Here is a 19,296-nt window from a genome sequence, read left to right on the forward strand (position 1 = left end):
CGACGTCGTATCCTGCTGGGATAAGGTTAATTTAGTCCTTTGGGCAGGAAATACAGCCAGAAAGTTTATTTACGTTGTGGTAATTTGTCTGTGAACATACTTATGTCTCGCTTTAGTCTAGTTTATCAGTTCGTCCACTATGTACATCGCATGGACTATATTTGTTGTTGAGTCTTTAGCAGAATTTCCTAGTGTTCCTCTTCTTATACGTGATGCGACTTTATCTGATCATATACGTTTACTTTCAACAAACGAAAAACAGCATGATTGATTAGAAGTCTTTGATTTGTGCATGTATGTCTTCCGAGTTTACGACATGAGCCCACACATGTAAATAAATAAACAATGCATTATCAAGTAACAAAGCGGCTTGAACGGATTATCAGTCTTATATATTAATGAAATGAATCTTACTACAAGTCTACAAGATCACTTTATTTAGATTGACAGTGGAGAAAAGACTATTTACCATTTCGAGTACACTAAATGGATGACAGGAGACGACACACCAGAGGATGCTAGAGAATTCGTGCAGTTTTTGAATGAAGTCAAAGAATATGCAAATGAATTAGGCGAAGAGAGATCACACGTGATTGTGCATTGTCTGTTAGTAAAAGATTTTAATCGTTTTCTGACAGTCTTTATTCTTCTACGTCTGCCTGTCCGTCCGTCCGTCAAAAGTTTCGTTTTCGGACTCTTATGAAAATATAATAGCTACATCTTTTTTATTGTTATGCTAAATAAGCCAAAAATAGGAGGATCTCTACTATCTATTGTTTGTGGAGTCAGTAGGAAAAAGGCAATGTGGCATTGAGACTAAATATTTATTCTGAACTGTAAGTATAGCAACTGCAGTTTTGAAACTGACAACTAAAGCTAAATACATCTGGCTAGTTCATAATGATTTCAAGCTCTATTTATTTTTACGTCAATGGCTCAAAGGTCAATGTCACATGGACTTCATGTCATGTTTTGGTTTTCTTTCCGGACTCTTAATTAGGCTTTACAAATATAGATCTTTCTAACTTTATGCAATGGTTAAGCTCCACTTCAAAAGGATGTCTATTGTTTCTGGGGTCAGAAGATCAAAGGTTATGGATACAGTGAGCTAAGGACTGAAAATGGTTTCCAAACATTCAGTTATATAATAATATAAAGTATAACAGCTCCGACTTCAAAACTTAATACAATGACTGAATACCACTAGGTGAAGATCTTTCTTGCTTTTTTTTCTTTATCTGTGGCTCAAATGTCAAGGTTACAGGGACCTGAACTATTAGTTGGCAGACTTTTTGTTTCCAGGTTCTTAGTCAGCAAGTGTATTAGAGCTTAGAAGCTTAGAGCTACACTCTTTCAAATTTTACAGGATGACTGCTTCGCTTACAAAGGATTTTTGTTATTTTGGGGTCTACCATTTAAAAGTCATAGTTCAAGTAACCAAAAAAATAAAAGAGTTTCCTGGCTATGAGTGATTAGGTGAAACAGTTGTGGCCTTACACAATGACTAGGTACTACTGGAGAAATATTTCTGTTGATTTATTTATTATAGTGACTTAAAGGTCAAAGTCACAGAAACCTGAAATCTGACTTGATTTCTAGTAATCTGTTCGTTTCCTGGGATCTGTTTTAGAATGTATAATAGCTAGTGTTTCAAATTTTACACAATTATTTAGTTCTACTAGAGAAAGATTCCCTTGATTTTTGGATCAGTGACAGTCACTCACAAATCAAGGTCACACGAATGCCTTTGTGTTGCTTTCTGTTAAGTTTCTTGATATTGTATGTCATTGTAATGCAGAGAGTTACATCTACATGCTAGTCTCCAACTTTGCCAACAAACCACCAAATTAACTGTTTGTAATAATAAATTTTGCTGCACAGTATACTGAAAGAAAATGCTAAATATTCTTCTTGCAAATCATTTTCTTCCTGTTGTTTGTTCATTTTTATATTTCTTTGTTTCTTTGCATGTTATTCTAGCATACCGTTTGTTTCATTTATAATGTTGCTGTTAATTTAATAATTTCTAGACAATGTGTTTTGGTTTGTGTCTGTTTATGTTCAATGCACGACTGACAAAATGAAAAAAAAAAACAGCTTATGAACGTATAGTTTGTAACTCGGCTTCACTATTTTATATAAGACTATTAAAATACACACATGAGGTAGAATCTGATGTTGCCTGCGATACGTTTAGGGAATACTTGCGCCATATTACAAACATATCAATTGATTGATGGTAGAGTTATGGACCAGACTGGAAATAAAAACCTATTTACTTTTCACCTCACAGTGTGACATTGACCTTCTGGCTGGGCGCACTAGGTATTGTGTATGACACGTTGTAGCATAATGATGAAATTTGTATCAAGTAATATTAAAATCTTTTTAAGCAATACAAAGTAATGGACCTGGCAAGCAAAGAATTATATTTAACTTTGACATTCAAGTGTAAGCTTGGCCTTTAAGCTAAGGTTCCGGTTTGCATACGCCACGTTGTCTGTTTACTGGAAATAGTCCTGCTAGTTTTATAGACCTCTTGATGGTTGGCAGAGATATGGACCGGAGAGGAAACTGTCCCTAATAATGCCATGCTAAACTTTTACTTGTAAGTGCGACATTGTCTTCTAAGCCAGGGGTCTTATTACTGTGAATATAATTATGTGCCAAATTATATTAAAATCGTTCTCAGACCGCACTGGAAAACATGCTTTAACATTCTAAACATTCCAAGGTCTCTCTTCAGAATTTCTTCTCTTGACCATCATATCATTAGGTAAACTCGAAATTAAGCAATTTGTTCTAATATTCTTTAATAGAATGGCGTCTTTTTTTTTATTATATTCTCAAGAGGTTTTAAATATTGAAACAAATTCGTCTCAAAATATGCATAAACAGAGTTAAAGATAGATTTTATATATTTGAAGGCATTTCATTTTTGTCTGTTCCAGCTATTTCTTTTTTCAAAAATCATTATTGTAAATACCAAAAATTGTATTGATAAAACAGTTATTGTATTGTTATTTCAGGAAAGCCAATGAGAGAAGTGGGCTGTTTTGTGCATTGGCAATTTTAATGGAGAAAATTAAACTTGAGCGACAGGTCAATGTTTTGAATACCCTGAGACATTTGCGGACAAGACGGCCAACTGCAATAACCAGCATGGTAAATTGATTGTTTTATGTTGTCATGAAATTGCTAGCGAAGATTTTATTTAAAATATAATAATGTAATGGAGTCAATATTCTCTAATAAATTTTTGTACTTGTTAAATAAACTATGATATCGTGACGGCTGTCATAAAATATTTCCTCATTTGAAATTAATATTGCAGTTATATTTTATTAGCACCCAGTAGTGTTCTTGGATTGATTTCTACGAACAGCAGTAAATGACAGCGGCTTCTTTTATTTCCAATTGGTTTGGTCTTGGCGAATTTTGTAAATTTTTCATTCTTATATACACATAATAACTTTGATTGAAAAAAAATCAAGATTGACGGAAAGTGCAAATCTGCATCTACCACAAATTAATTGTATTTATGCAACCACAGTAAATCATGTGAGAGAAGTTTTTAGTCAATAAATGTGTACTCGTCATAAAAAGAAATAAAGATCAATTTTTAAACAAAACAATTGACAATGGAATTCAAACCCTTTATAATAACAAAGCGATGCAACATCTAACGTATATATAAAGATTTATAAAATGCGTTTTTAATTTAATTTCATTCGTCTTTATATTTGATTTAACTTTCCTTTGCACGTGGTTTATTATATTTCTATAATTCTATAATCAAAGTTTAATACAAGCCATGACAGCAATAAAACATAACGGACGAACCCTTTCAGCAAATGCATGTTTTAGTAAGTACCGGTGTTTTGTTAAACCAGTTAACAAATGATATCTTTGAAATAATAAAATATTATCTTGCGGCCCCTATATACATTTCATTTTAAGTAGATGTATAAATCTCTGTTTATCACTTCAGGCAATCGAACAAAGTTTTTTGATTAACATGATATCATACATTTTCTTTTCCCGCTGCTTCCTCAGGAAAATTACAGGACAACCGATCAAACGCGCTCTGCTTTTATAAAACATATATTTTCTACTGTCAAAAAAATACCACATATTGCTCTTCTGGTAGAATATGCGATAACAAATTAAATTATCTTTAGATGACTACTTCCAATGACCGAAACAGATGCCTGACATCTGTTATCTGTTAACGAGATATAATGAAATTCTATTGATCGGTGTGTTCAGTTAGCATTTATATTTATTATACCTCACATAAATGTCCAATGCAAATTTCCCATTAGTTTAACTTGAATTATACATCATATTCCCCAGTGATTTTATATCACGTGCGCAAAATCGTTATTTTCAATTTCTGCGCAGGTGATATGATCTATAATTTCATATCACATGCGCAACAACGTTATTTTAATTTTCTGCGCATGTGATATTATTGTTTCATATCACCCGTTGAGAGACGGATACTTTCGCATTGATAATTTTCTTTTTTATGCTAAGAGGGTGATATGAAAAATGTTTACCCCTCGAAATACGAATTTATTTATCTCGCGGTGAACATTTTTCATATCACCCTCTCAGAAATGCAATTTTTATATAATATCAAACTATACAAAGCGCTCAGGTTTACAGTTAAACGTTTGACACTGTTTGAATATATACTGCCTTTCTCTCTCTCACTCTCTCTCATACCCCCCCCCCCCCCCCTCTCTCTCTCTATAGGTATAAAAGGACACTATGCTAGGGACTGTGCCCAAATTCCAATGCCATCTCATGACTTTCATAGCTTATAATTCTATAAGAAGAAGAAGAATGTTTTATTAGACTCTAAACTTTACGGTTTCGTCTGTGCTGTAAGTAGCCCATTTAGTGTGAGGCTAATTTCCATCACTTCTTCCTTGGAGTCTTTGGGTCTTCTCTCTCTCTCTTTCCTCCCTTCTAACTTCTCCTTGCCGTCCTCTGTTAACCATGATGTTGCTTACTTTTTCCTAGTTGTCAGAAAATTATTTGCCGCCTGTTTTCCAGTCAGCAGTGAACCATTTCGTCTACAGTTGTAGTGCCTTTTGGAATACGCCTTCATCTTTCAATTGCCGTGTTAGTTTTTGGCCTTGATCTTGGCTCCTAGGAACTTGGCCCTTGCCTTTTGGAGTTTTATGTTGTTGGTTTGGGAAGATTGTGCTTCGGCTTCACGTCCATTCTACAGATAGAGGAGCAACTTGGACAGCAAAAGTGTCCCCACAACTAATGTTCCCAGATATAATCAGATTTGTTTTTATTTAGTTTTTATGCCTTTGGAGTACACATATTAAATATTTTAGTTAACTATCAACAAAGTTTCGTTACTTCTTTGATTTTACAAAGATTGCTGTAAATCAGCGACATATACGTTACAGAGCGAATTTTCATTCAAAAGAATATTTTAATATAACACATAACAATATTTGTGTCCGTTATTTACCTGTTCAGACTGAATACTCTTTATAGTTTTATAAGAAATGAAGTTATTTATATATTATGATTGATAAAATAAATCAAATTGTATGAAAAACTAGCATAATTTACACAAATATCAGTTGTCATAAAACGCACTTCATATTGGATTATGAAATAAGATCTCCTCCTCAAGGGACTCTAGATCCTTGTTGCAGTATGACATGTAATCTATCCTGGAACCTCTAAGAATACATTTATTTGCTGCCTAGAGTAGAGCAGCATTGAAGTCCATTGTGAATTTGTTGATGTCCCTGCTTTCTGTGTGAATCTGTCACAGTATATATGTTTTATACCCTCGATGAAGAGGATATTACATGAGCGTCTTTTCGTATTGAATTTGTTACGCAAGTTGAAAGTTTTCACCGCACTTTTTTGTTTTATGGTGCATTTTTTTTTCATGAGTTTCATTTTGTAAGATTAAATCATAATTTCTTCTAATATTATTATACTCATTACTATATTTATTATTATAATTACCATTATTACTGTCGTTATTATTGTTGTTGTCATTATTATTTACATATTTTTGTGTAATAACATTTTCTTGACTATCCTTAGTGAAGTGTTGATTATTTTTTTCAGGAGCAACTCAAATTTTGCTATGAGGCAACAAGTGCATACATCAAAGTGAATATGCTAGGATAAAACGAAACCAAGCTGAGCATTTTAAAAGCTTCGTCAGGTTCAGGAAAGAGAATTTTACATGTAATTCTGTATTTGTGCAAGGATATAAAGGCAGACTGATGTGTGGTTATACATGCTAAATAACTCTTTTTGTCACTTGTTCTGTATCGTCTAATAACTCTGTCTTAAGAGCATGCTTTATAGTTTGTAGTAAAATTGCAATATAACTTTAAGGTAACACGACTGTTAGTGTCGACATCGTAAACATTAAACGTTGATGTTTACTTGAAGAGTACCAATATTTGACGACTTGCTTTGTGACGATACGTAAGAATATTTGTAAATTTCCGTTAATGCTTTTAATCAAGTATAGAAGAGAACGTTTCAGTGTTGGTTTAGTAACCTATTGTTTTGAATATGTTTCATATAAAACAAATTTAGATTTCTTGTATGTTGCACAGGATATGTTAAAACAGAAACGCATTTGTTACGTTACAAGATTTTTTTTTGTAGGAAACTTACAGATAGAGCAAAAAGGACTCTAAAATATATGAAACATAATAATAGACTTATACATTTTTAACATCTTGTAAAACTCTTCTGAAATCATTTTCTTTTAAAAATAAACGTAAGCATCTTTTATTTAAGACACCTCTTACTTGTAGTTCCTTAAATGTTTTATGTAGGGGAAAATATTATAATGATAATGCGTTCCAAACAATTTTCATAGTTGGAGATCACTGAGTGTCAATACGGTGATCACATATCTAAAAATACATATGAAAGCACATTTGTGTATATTTCGGTATTCCTAATAAAGTTATTTTGCTGCATATTGTTATTTGAAGATGAATATTTAAGCACTCAAGAAAACTAGCTTTTTTTAATATTTCACATGTTATTTCACATTTCCGTTTTATTTTATGTAACATGAATATGCGGGGCATATTTGTGCTGTTATCTTAAACTAACTATCGAATTTTCTATTTTTACGCACATCAAGACATACAGTTTTTATCTTATTTATCAGTTTAGCCTAACTTAAGTAAAAATTGCAATTGAGAATATATACTATTTTTTTAAGTTTCCTGTTCTCTGGGGTCCATTGATAATTCATTGACTGATATCTTGTAGATTGTTGGAAATTGGTTTTATCAAGATATCCAAATAGCCGCCGTCGTCAAATTTTAATTCAGTTTTTTTTTAATGAATAGTGAGAAACCTTGTAGACGGGTTTATTGAAGGTTTTATGGCTTTATATTGTTAGTAGGATCGAGCATAAGCAATACACTACTGGATGCATATGCCTTTAAAAGGGTCATGGAATTGGCCTTAATTTTTTCAAACGTTTTTAACAGAGTTTTAACAGATCACCATTAACATTCACCCATTACTTCTTACTATTTAATGGGATTTTCATGACCATACTTTTTATGCCATACATTAAAAATGACTTTGATGGCCATGAAAAGCTGCTTAAAATAAACCATTAAAATAAGTTAACAGGCTCCTTACAACTCCATGAAAATTTTTAATTGGCATGAAATTAATGTGCCATTAAAAAGTACCCCTTAATTCCACATTAATTAGTAAGAACTAACGGGGCCATTAAAATTTTTAATACTCTGTTAATAGCATTTAATTATCAAAAAATTGATTAATGGTCTCATTAAACATGTCATATTCAATTTTAGTGGGTTTATAATATTTTTATTGTATATCAAATTAAGGGCCATGAAAAATTTGCCATCAGAATTAGACATCTTAAGATAATCAACTTCATATTAATATTTGCCGTATTGATTTAAACTACGTATTACTACACATGTAATCTACACATATATACTGTTTTGTAAAAAGGTAGAAGAATATTTGTTTCTTCTTTTTTTCTCTTATTATTTTGTAATGTAAACACATGTAACAGCCTCGTTCAAACATTTGTTATATTGTATCCTTATTCTCCCATATTTTCATATGAAATGAGAAAATAAATGGATATTGTATTGTATTGAGTTGTACTGTGAAGGGTTTACAGGTACCGGTTTAATAGATCAAGTGACCATGTGGGTAGTTTTAACTATTCAACATTATAATATTGACAAACATTCTGAGCAAGTTTTTATCGGTACAGACATTAGGCATCAGGTGTATTCAAAAAAGCAACTGCTGATGACAATGTCAGCGCACCATGGGCCTCACAATTTAGCTTTACTTCAATACTTTGTGCTTATGTGCATGCACTTAAACAGCTAAGAGCAAATTTATGTTTGAGGGATTGCATCACAAGTAGTTTCTCCCAACTCCAATCAACAGGGTGCATGTACCACGTGACTTTTTCGCTAATCTGGGGTGCCAAAAACATGGCGGATTCCTCAATAAAGTTTACATTTTCTTAAATATTTTTTTCAGCAACCTGTTCAAATAAAAGGAAACATAAAAATATACAGAATTTCACTATTTTTTCAAAGCCATTTACTATTTTAGCTACCAAACTAAATTTTTAACAGCATGATTCATGGTCAAGAATGGGTGTTTTAATGGTATTTTAACATGTAACCCATTAATATTGTGAAACCTGTTAAATAAAGTGATGCAAGAATTAATGGGATTAATTAACGGTTTTTCCTATTTTAATTGTTTTAAACCATGTTTAATGGTATGTGCATCCAGTAGTGATATACCATGATTTCCGCTCCATGACATTTTGGTATTTTTCCTTTTTGTAGAAATCCAAAATCTTGTCAGAACATTGTTCATTTTTGTGCCCCCCATGAGTGGTGGGGGCATATAGATTTGGTCTTGTCCGTGCGTCCGTCCGTCCGTCCAAAGTTCGTGACGCGCCTAGCTCAAAAAGTATTTGATATAAATTGATGAAACCTTGCATGAGTCTTTATCATGATATGAACTTGCGCACCTCCTATTTTTCGTCTGGCTCCGCCCCCTATTTTCAGAGTTATGGCCCCTGAAATAGTCAAAAATGCACATTTTTACCTTGTGACACGCCTAGCTCAAAAAGTATTTGATATAGATTCATGAAACCTTGCATGAGTCTTAATCATGATATGAACTTGCGCACCTCCTATTTTTCATCTGGCTCCACCCCCTATTTTCAGAGTTATGGCCCCTGAAATAGTAAAAAATGCACATTTTCACCTTGTGACATGCCTAGCTCAAAAAGTATTTGATATAGATTCATGAAATCTTTCATGAGTCTTAATCATGATATGAACTTGCGCACCTCCTATTTTTCGTCTGGCTCCGGCCCCTATTTTCAGAGTTATGGCCCCTGAATTAGTCAAAAATGCACATTTTCACCTTTGACATGCCTAGCTCAAAAAGTATTTGATATAAATTCATGAAACCTTGGATGAGTCTTAATCATGATATGAATTTGCGCACCTCTTATTTTTCATTTGGGTCCGCCCCCTATTTTTAGAGTTATGGCCCCTGAAATAGTCAAAAATGTACATTTTCACTTTGTGACGCACCTAGCTCAAAAAGTATTTAATATAAATGGTTGAAAACTTGCATAAGTCTTAATCATGATACAAACTTGCACACCTCTAATTTTTTTGGCTGGCTCCACCCCCTATTTTTAAAGTTATGGCCCCTGAAATAGCAAAAAAATGCACTTTTTTTCCTAATTATGTGCCTAGCTCAAAAAGTATTTGATGTAAATTCAGAAAACCTTGCTGGAGTCTTTATTGTGATGTGACCTTGCACACTTGGCATTCTTCTTATGAATCTTAGCTCTCATTACAGAGTTATGGCCCTTGAAATAGCCAAAATAGTGGATTCTTTGTTTGTGATGCACATAGCTCAAAAAGAATATGGCCTAGAATAATGAATCCTTTTCATATAATGTTTGTTGAGGCTATACCCTCAAACTGAGACTACAAACAATTGAATTATTGCCCCTTATTTGTGACAAATGTACCAATGGGGGGCACACCCTGTGTCCTACAGACACATTCTAGTTTCATATTACATATTAGCTGATTACATAATTATAGATGATAAAGTTGATATAAACATTATGTGTTGGCAATGATAACAAAGCTTAAAGTATTTTGTATGTGTTATTTTCAGTTTTACTGAAGTCAGTTCCCTTCTAACACTCAGTTGAGTTACTAGTTAGGCCATCAACTACTGCCGAAGAAAGAATGTTGTAATCTCAATCACTTTATTTATTGAGTTTAATCAAATAAACAAGCGTCAGTTCTAGGATTCTACTTCTTCAGAGTTGTAGGGGGTAAACTGGTTTCAGGTTGTCTGTCTGTCTGTCTGTCTATCTGTCCCTCTGTCTTTGCGCACCATCTCTCCTCATCCTCTTTACACAATTTTATGAAACTTCTTACAAGTTATCAGTAGCAACAGGAGCTCTACATTGGGCATGTTATGTTCTTTCAGAAAAAAGCAGAGTTACGGGATTTTTTTTGTTTCTATACTAATATAGATATATATAGACACAGTCTTGTGCGCACCATTTCCCCTTATCCCCTTGAAACAATTTAATGAAACTCCACACAAGTGATCAGTAACAACAGCAGTTGTGCATGGGATATGTTATATTCTTTCAGAGAAAATGTAGAGTAACGGGCCTTTATTCATTTTACATTTTATTTAATCCAGTAGTTTGAATGAAAATAAAAGGCAAATCAATATACTGCTTAGTAAAGAAATAAAATATAATATGTAAATCTGCGATATATATATTCATAAAGTGCTACTATTATACCATAATGATAAGTAAATACTATATCTGACAAAATTGTCAATATACTTTATGCACTTTTTTAGGTCTCTGTTCATCTTTAAAACCAAGCATTAAGATAACAGTTTCTGCATGTTACCTCTTAAGGACAGATTTAGTGAAAATATTAAATTATTGTATGATAGAATGATAAAATGTATACCTGTGTTCTATTTCTATTGTACTTTTGATGTCTTGTGATCATTTAATTTTTAAGCGTGATGTTTATTCATATTCTTATTCTAGATACATCTATTTGAGGCAACTGTGAATATTTATACAAATCATAGTATGTTTCTAATACTGCATTTTTACGTATAAACTTCGTAAACTCTATCAAAAGCATGTACATAATGTATATCTGACAAATATGTTAGAGGTATACATTTACTTCGTGTGTTATTACATTTTGTTTTCATAAGCAGATTTTAAAACATAAGTGAAAGAATAACGTAGAACTGCAGTGGTAATACGTTTTTGGTTTCCAAATGAAATGTTGCTTTTGACTTTACACTGCTAATTTCAGTTAAAACACTACTTCCTTTTGAAATGTTTTCGGTAAACTATGTTACAATTTAAGACCAATTCTCTGTAAGAACCAAAAAATCAAAGAAGGGGTCGGAAACTCATAGAGTCAGAATTACTTCATATTTGCACCCTTTTTAGTATTCAAGCCATATATGAAGAATCAAGGGTGAAAAGATATGAATCAGCTCTGGTAACCATGGAAACGGGAACATTATACTTTTTGCGAAAAATGGCAATTTCTGAGAGTCAAATTTTAATAAAATGTTACAATTTTCTTTACACATAGTGGTCTCTATGTCTGAAATAAAGCACTAATTTTCATATTGTCCTGAAATACATACCTAAAGCAATTATTTATAACAAATATTGTCTTTCAACATTTTCACAGTTTTAGAAGCAACAGTTTTATAAATACCCCCTTTTAAGATTTTACATTATCTTTAAAAATTGGTCTGCATGTATATTTTTCAAGGTCTAATAGAAAAAAAGTGCACGCATCTGAATATAATACTTGTATGGATTCAGCAGAGCTATGATACCCATTTCAATTTAAGGAGGAATTTTAGTGGGTCATTCATATTTGAGCTTTTTACAGAAATTTGAAAATTGACAAAAAATGCGTTTTCAGCAAACTCATTTATGCCTAAATTACAAAATAACCTGAAATAATATTACATTGCCAGATACAGAATTATAGCAAAACATAAGTATTTCACGTAAAATCATTTTACAAAGTTATACTGTCCAACACTTTTTCTAGAAATTAAGGAGAATGTTCCGTTACCATGGCAACGTACAGGAAAATTATAATTCAGATCTTTTTAAAGCACATTCTGTATCAATTTTGTATTCTATGAAACAAGAAAAGTTCATCTGCAAACTGTCAATGCATTTAACGCACATGAAACACATTCTGGGTAGAATTAAGAAGGATAAAACCATAATGTAGGATTTATGTACCACATGTTTTATGTATTCTATATCAATGCTAAAAGCTATGATTTATTTCATTTAAAGTTAATCATAATGATGTTTGTATTTCTTAAGAATGACAGTTACCTTTTTTTATCCTGCAATGTCAGTTATTATCTTGCACGTTTTCTCCCATGTTTATGCATGTATCGTTTTGTTATTTCATATTTCCAAGGAGTACATTGCACTTTAAGTAAATTGTCACCATTTATTAACTTTACTCCATCCATTTATCTGTATTTTGTGTGAATGTTAACTTCCTAAAACTTTTCCTGAAATTTATGGAGGCTGCCATGTTGTTTACTGCAGTGTGTAGAAATACATCCGTTTTCATATTCTAATGCAGCATATTTGTATCATTTTGTGTAATGTTCATTGATAGGATGTTAGAAACATATTTTAATCATTTACTGTCACTGAAACTTTACATTATTGTTCATTTTTGTGAAAGAAGTGCGTACTATTTGTTAGGTCATTCGCGGTGTAAGTTGGAACTTTCAATCACCGGAATTCTCCATTTTATTGCATCAATTACATGTTATCTACCCAAATGTTACTCATCATTTGATTTAATACCATAAAAGATATACTGTCTTTGTGTATTATTGCTCACATTTTATTGTATGTTGTATTATTCGTAATTTTACTTGGAGATTCCGCTTAGCGTATTTTAGGATGAGATTTCCTACCCAACTCTGATTGGCTTAGAAAATTCCTATGTGCAATCTGATTGGATGAGACATCTCTCCTAAATTCCTAAACGGGTCAAAGCTTATAAATAGAGCGATCTGCCTCACTTTGGAAGAACAGTTGCGAAGGCGCCATTATTCAAATCATTATTGGTCAAAACAACTAACGTACAATTCCTAAATCCAAATTTTAGTAAGTATTTAGGAATTTTTCCTAAATATCGGTTATCCAATCTTAGGTTCATTGAATTAGTATTATATAAATACAAGTATAGGTATACTTGTATACGAAATGGTTTTTAGTACGAACTTTAGGAAATAAAATCCTAAACTTAGGATTTTATCTTAGTTTTTAGGAATACGGTTTAATATATTTACTTAGGCAACTGTCCCCATTTGAGAGCCGGCGCACTTCATGAATATGATTATTTTTAGGATTTAGGATTGCTATTAAGTATTTGTATGTTATATATATATCAGTTATAATACATTATTGCATTTAATACAGAGTGTTAAAACTGATATCGTTGTCGTCTTCTATATTGAAGTAATACTACTGCTGGTGTATTGAAACTCCAGTAGTCCTGTATATTGTAGTGTATTTCATCAAGGCATCCCCCCCCCCCCCCCCCCCCCCCCCGGCTGAAGTACGCTACAATAATAATGAAACTTAAAGCATTGTCACAAGGTCAGTTCTCAACCACCTTGTATGCACTTTTCTTTCTTTTGGGTAAACTAATTTTGAGTTTCAAAGCAGTTGGAAATACTCATAACCAACTGATACTGGCCTTTAAGGTATTAATTGGTCACTAATCATGACTGTCCAATTCTTTTTTCAAGTTGCCATGGTTACAACATTCATTTTGCATTAAATAATAGCTTTAAATCATAGTTATTTTCTTTGCTGCAGTTACTATAAAGCCATTAACATTAAATGACATTTTTGGATAAAATAACAAAAATATCTATGTTTGTTTGTTTAAAGACAGTGTCCTTTCACCTTTGGAAATCATTTTGTTGCCATGGAAACAAATAGTAGTAAAAGCAAAATCATGTCTTCTTCGCCATTTGATTTAATATATACATTTTAAATACAATTCAAAATTATGAACAGATAAGGAACTTGCGTTCTTCTAATTCCGTTACTGGGTGTTTCGTTGTTCCTTTCAACAAGCGCAAAACGTTCAGCGACAGAAGTTTTGGTACTGTTGGACCTAAACTCTGGAATGAATTACCTCGCGAAATAAGGAACTCGGACACAATAGATGTTTTCAAAAAGAAGTTGAAAACTCATTATTTTGGAAATTACTTTGCACTTTTTTAGGGACTGTGACTGTAATTTTTAAGAGATTGAAGTAACGTGAACTGGGAGATTTTAATGTGTAAACACATTCGAATATGAACTATATTATAACACATACATAATACATGTACAGTTGTTTGTAATAACTTCTGGACATGTCGCAATAACCCACTTATTCTTACTTAATAACAAAAGGCTGTCTTACTGTATCTTAATATTCTAATATTTTATAAATCTTATCTGATGTCTGATCTTTTTTTTTTAATGCTTACTAAATAGTTTATTCACAATGATATTTATGCTCATTTATGTTATATGTCATTAAATATCTTAATTTTTGTCGCATTTTTATGTATTTGTAAAACGCCGTTGAATGTGTTTTGCGTAAAAATAGGCGTTTAATCAAATAAAACAGTTTCAGTTTCAGATAACAGTGTATATCCAAGACTGAAAAATATCATGATATTTAAAAATAATACAGTATGTTCATGTAATAACAACCATGATGCATATTCTTCCTTTAACAATCAAATTTAATCAAATGATCTACAGAACAGTTTAGTCAATATTTTGCTAGATACAATTTTAAATGAGCCGCGCCAGGAGAAAACCAACATAGTGCGTTTGCGATCAGCATGGATCCATACCAGCCTGTGCATTAGTGCAGTCTGATCCATGCTGTTTGCTAACAGTTTCTCTAATTGAAATATGCTTTGAAAGCGAACAGGATAGATCCTGACCAGGCTGCTCTGGATCTATGCTGGTCGCAAAGCCACTATGTTGGTTTTCTCATGGCGTGGCTCGAATGTATTTAATTCTTTCAAACTATCAAGACAATGGCCAGAATTTTTACGGATAGCTATAGATAATGAAGATTTAAGACTTTACTAAGTTATTCAGAAAACCCTGATCATGCACATTCCAGTGCCAGTAAATACTCAGTTAATACAAACTGCAGTTGCAGACATATCTCCTAATGCTTTTTCCAAAATTTATCAAAATACACAACTAAATCTACTTTATTTATCAAAGTAAATACATGCTGGTAATATAGGATGTTATATGCCTTGTATATCTTAAAATGAAACCTGTTTTACAGATGACAATTTTACTGGATTTCTGAAGATTAATAGATGTTGTTACATGAATGAGGTCTTAAATTAGTCAGAAAGTCAGCTAGAAACTCAGATGTTCTCTTTAATCATTGGCCAGTTAGTATATATGGGCTTAAATAATTACCTAACACAATACAGGTAACTTTACAAATGTATGAATTTTCATTAAAATCTGCATTGCAGACATTCTTAAAAAATAAATATCATCAGAAAATATATTTTATAATACAGGCTTAAGAGGGAAAAAGAATTGTTATATTGCAACAGTCTCACAAAATCAAGCATATTAATTCAACCATTGTTTTGCTATATTTTCTCAGTACTTTTTAAAGATTTTAAAAAACCTATATGAAATAAAATTATCTATGGTAGAAAATATACAATTAGATCTGCATATGTTTCTGAGTAATAAGCCTTCATGTAAAATTATGCTGTAAATTGGTAACCAAATCTGATGAGAACTGCAAAACATGTGCTTTTTTACAGATATTCAAAGACTGTCATGTGTTTATTCCATTTAGATAAGTTCAAGTGCATCTTTTTCAAAATACATTAAATTTTATCAAATTTAAATATAACAAATTTAATGTTATACATGCAAAAGTAATCAAACAGTATCAGATTTTTTTAATTTTAATGTAAAGTCAAGAATAAAGATATTTTTCAATTACAGAGCCTTTGGTTAAACAACTATCAACATTTTTAAGAAATGACATTCTAATTTTTTTCCATAAATCTGAAAAAGAAACATTAATGCAAACAACATAATTCCATCTTCAGGGTGTCCAGTGTGAGTTCTTCTATTTATGTCAAAGGCGCCAATCATTATTTTGGTCTGTGACAATCCAAAAAAAAAACGAACAGATCTTCACTATTCAGATGTCCATAAGTTATTTTAAAAAACACTTTTAAATTGATGATTCCCCACTTTAAGCCTCTCTATTTGGAAAACACACACACTATTTTCATAAACATTTGCCTACACAATGACATACTGCATTTCAAACTTATGTTCTCTACTATAGAAATGAAATGTCATCTTGTCAACACTAAACTACCCGGATCAGACAGTTATGTCATATACTGCACATTTGCAAGTTATAAAAAATCTTTTTAGCAGTCCTTGTTATTTTTATTTATAACAGAATCTTGAGAAGGCTGGCTCGTCAGGTGATATCAGAGGTCTTCTGACTGCATTTACTCTTACCATGACTGTAGCTGTCACTGAAAAATAGAGATGTGAGAGAATAACAATCTGAATGTCTTCCATTTGACTATGGGTGGTGGTGGGTTGGGGATGAACTCTCCAGTTAAAATATTTGTGACATCATGTTACTGGGTAGAACTACTGATCTTCTACAGGCCAGCTGGAGGGTTTCCTCTCACAAATTTTTGAATGAATAAAAATTACATACACTATTTCAATCATTTAATAATTTTTGTATAAGTAAATGTATAATATATACATTTTTCCTTTATTCTTTTTATGAAAATAATTTATCACATAGACCTCCCTCTCCTTGAAATGATTTTAAAAGGGACAATTGTATGAAATACATTAAATACTTTTGACTTTGCTACACTTTGATTAAATTTAAGATACATGAAATTCTAAACAAAATTCATAAAATTTAATATTCTGTCAAAAAATAACATTCAATCAAGCATTTATAAAGATCTGAAATCAGACCTGATCAGACACTAAGACAAACTATAAATAAAATGTAAATACCTTCCTTCATTTTATTCCAATATAAGGATGATAATGATCGTTTATTCTTTGAAGAATTAGTCTGGAATAAACACAAATCAAACTAAAATGTTGTTACATTTTGATAGATACAGGATTTCATCCTTTTCAGCATTATATGGACCACTTTAAAGGTAAAATCTGTTCCTCATACATGTGCAGAAGGTCCTTTTCTGAGAAAGGGTATATTTATATATTTCAAAAACTTATCAATATTTATAGTCACAATACAGATGTATCTCAATTTAAGTTATATGAAGTCCTACTAGCTATTCTTGTATCATAGATTGAGAGGTCAAGATTTTATACTTGTATGAATATGGGCATGTGGGGGACTTTATTCTTTATTTAAATACATGTAGGCCTCTGATGTGTGTGTATATATATATATGTGTGTGTGTATATATATATATATATATATATATATATAAAACTATATTTACTTTGACACAAACCATTTACATTCAGTATGTACTTGTAAAACAGTAAAACAGGCATGTGCAGATCAAAACATTCTGATTTATGCGTAGCAATGGATGCAATTAAATGTTCTAATTTCTCCGCAATCAGTGAGTTTTTACTTCAGTAAGTCTATATTTCTACAGGTTCTTTGGCAAACACACACTATTGCAAATGACTAAATTAATATGAAATAAGGCACTGCCTCAATCGGGAATCGATCAGACTTCAACTCATCCCTTTAACATTTAAAATCAAAGCCTCGAGATGTCTGATGGTTGAGGGTTTTGGTAGAGTTATTTTCATTTTAAATGCCAGTCTATAAATATACATGTACAAGAAACAAATACTAATGTGCCTCATATCTAAGATAAACTCTGCCTGACCTTACATGAACAGCTAGAGGTCAGTGATGTAACCATGGGCTGGAATACCTGATCATTGACAGATCTTATATAATCTAAATAGCTAGTGTGAATGGTTAGAAGATGCATAAGAACTGCTTGATCATTGATAATTCATCCTCATTATTGATGAATGGGACTACTTTGTGTAGCACATGAACAAATTTCTTTGGATGTGATTTGGAATCAAATAAAGATGCTACATGATTGTCAGAAATACACTTAACTTTGGTAGCGGGATTAACCCGCAACCAAAAACTGTCTACTATGGTGTTTAAGAACAGGCAAATTGTTGAGAAGCACAATGACAGACTTTAGGTGATCACAAAAGCTCACACTGTGCTTCAGGTGAGCTAAAAATCATACAAACTGAAAAGTTACTAGATTGCAACTCACTGTTAACAAGACTTAACAGACATACACACATTAACAATCTATTTGCACCACGGCAGGTTAAGAGCTCAGTCTAGGGAGACATATTAGCCTTCTTGTGCAGGCTTGGCTTTTTCTATTTGTGTTAATTGTAATTCTGAAATTACTCGTAAAACAAATCCTAATTTTGTTTTTATATACACATCACAAAGACTTGCATTACACTTTATTTATTGAATAAACTGTTCACATGTTTAAGTTTTGTCTGTATACACATTTATAATGATCACAGACCACTTAACTTGTTTTATTCATACATGAAATATAGCTGAACTGTGAATAACAACTTTTAATAACAGTACTGGATGCTTTTGTCAGGCTTTGAAATAAGTATTGTCAAAATAAAGAAAATGTGACTTGCTGTAATCTGTATTCTAAAATGTACAATTTCTCTTACAACAAGAACAAATAAACAAGAGGGGCCATGATGGTCCTGTATCACTCACCTGACATATTGACATAAAGATCATCAAGATCAACATTCTGACCAAGTTACATTAAGATATAATCATAAATGTAGCCTCTAAAGAGTTAACTAGCTTTTCCTTTGATTTAACTTGGTGACCTAGTTTTTGACCCCACATGACCCAGATTCAAACTTGACTGAAAGATCATCCAGATTAACATTCTGATTAAGTTTCATGAAGATGCAGTCATAAATGTGGCCTCTGGAGTGTTAACAAGCTGTTCCTTTGATTTGACCTAGTGACCTAATTTTTAATCCCACCTAAACTA

At 32.1% G+C, this 19,296-nt stretch overlaps 1 long non-coding RNA gene across 1 annotated transcript; it reads left to right on the forward strand.

Moving 5' to 3' along the window:
* Positions 1-446: 446 nt before the first annotated feature.
* LOC128552693 (uncharacterized) lies at positions 447-13,620 on the forward strand. Its single transcript, XR_008369141.1, has 3 exons — positions 447-606; positions 3,030-3,165; positions 6,115-13,620. It is a non-coding gene; the product is annotated as an uncharacterized LOC128552693 (long non-coding RNA).
* Positions 13,621-19,296: the final 5,676 nt, after the last annotated feature.

The sequence above is a fragment of the Mercenaria mercenaria genome, unplaced genomic scaffold (assembly GCF_021730395.1).
Source record: "Mercenaria mercenaria strain notata unplaced genomic scaffold, MADL_Memer_1 contig_3039, whole genome shotgun sequence".
Taxonomy (NCBI): Eukaryota; Metazoa; Mollusca; class Bivalvia; order Venerida; family Veneridae; genus Mercenaria; species Mercenaria mercenaria.